The sequence below is a fragment of the Dioscorea cayenensis genome, chromosome 20 (genome assembly GCF_009730915.1).
Source record: "Dioscorea cayenensis subsp. rotundata cultivar TDr96_F1 chromosome 20, TDr96_F1_v2_PseudoChromosome.rev07_lg8_w22 25.fasta, whole genome shotgun sequence".
Taxonomy (NCBI): Eukaryota; Viridiplantae; Streptophyta; class Magnoliopsida; order Dioscoreales; family Dioscoreaceae; genus Dioscorea; species Dioscorea cayenensis.
This window is the reverse complement of record NC_052490.1, coordinates 13,017,566-13,019,156: the sequence shown is the minus strand read 5'-3', so window position 1 is coordinate 13,019,156 and position 1,591 is coordinate 13,017,566. Positions and strand designations below refer to the sequence as shown.

Below are 1,591 nucleotides of genomic sequence, written 5' to 3'. Positions count from 1 at the left end.
GAAGCATAATAGAGGGTTCTTGCACTTGAAACAATTATTCTAGGCGGAGCATTATCCGGGTACCCCATCTTTATCAATTTCCTTACCCTCTTCTCTACTTCTGCTCTCTTACTTGTTGCTTTTATTGTTGAGAATTGAATCATTATCACACTTATCATCATTGATCTTTCACATAGCTAAGAATCGAATTAAGTATTTTTATTCCCTATTCCATATGGATTCGATACCCGCTCATTCGGGATTATTACTTCGACAAACCCGTGCACTTGTGGGATATACGCAAGGGGATCTTGTCAAGTTTTTGGCGCCGTTGCCGGGGAATAGGCGTTTAGAGATACTTTACACTTTGTTTTCTTAGCTATTTCACCATATATTTTATTTCATATCTTCTTATTCTATCATCGTTCTGATTTCTTTTTCTTTCTTTTTGGGTGCAGCTCCAGGTTATGACCCGAGGGAATCCTTCATCATTGATTGAAGGAGATCCTGAGCTTGAACGTACACTTAGAAGAAAAGGGAAAGAGCCTGTACAAGAACAGTCTATTCTTACTAATTTGGAAGTTGAACGATCTGAAACCATGGCAGAACAGAATGAGCAACAACGAACATTATCCGATTATACCAGACCTTCAATGTTGGGGACACAATCGAGTATTGTGCTTCCCCCGATTACAGCTCAAAACTTTGAGTTGAAGCTGGCATTCATCCACATGTTGCAGCAATCCGCACAGTTCAACGGTTTGGCCGATGAGGATCCAAACAGTCATATAGAGAGTTTTCTCGAGGTGTGTGATATGCTGAAGATAAATGGAGTGACGGATGATGCCATCAAATTGAGAGCCTTCCCATTTTCCCTAAAAGAAATAGCGAAGCAGTGGCTACACTCGTTACCTAGAGCGTCAATTACCACGTGGGAGGAGATGGTGGAAGCTTTTCTAGCTAGTTATTTCTCTCCCAGAAAATCAGCAAAGCTTAGGAACGAGATCTCATCCTTTGTTCAGTTGGAATTGGAGTCTCTATTTGAGACATGGGAAAGATTCAAGGAGCTCCTGAGAAAGTGCCCGCAACACGGATTCTCGGAGTGGATGATTGTTCAAACCTTTTACAATGGTTTGAACCCAAGAACAAGGCAACTCTTCGATGCGGCGCCAGGAGGTACCTTAGGTAGCAAGACCCCCGATGAGGCCCGTCAATTGATTGAAGAAATAGGGTTAAATAGCTACCAATGGAATGCTAGGGAGAAAAAGAAAGTGGCCGGTCTCCATGAGATAGATGCGGTAACTTCATTGGTGGCTCAAGTGGAGAATTTGAGAAAGAAGTTAGATCTTCTAACTTCAAATAAAGTGGCGGCCATGACTAATTGCAACGGGTGTGGTGGAGGACATGCTCCCTCCGATTGCCCGATTTCTATTGGTGATGGTTGTTCGGGGGAGAACGTTGATTTTGTAGGTAATGGCATGAGACCTCAAGGAAACCTATATAGTAATACCTACAATTCAGGTTGTAAGAATCATCCCAATTTCTCATGGAGTAATCAAGATTCACAAAAGGCCATGGGGCCACCGGGTTTCCAACAATAACAACAAGCCCC

The 1,591-nt window shown here is 42.6% G+C and overlaps 1 non-coding gene across 1 annotated transcript; it reads right to left on the bottom strand.

The window, feature by feature from the left end:
• Nucleotides 1–968: 968 nt before the first annotated feature.
• LOC120252046 lies at nt 969–1,075 on the bottom strand. Its single transcript, XR_005533598.1, has one exon. It is a non-coding gene; the product is annotated as a small nucleolar RNA R71 (small nucleolar RNA).
• Nucleotides 1,076–1,591: the final 516 nt, after the last annotated feature.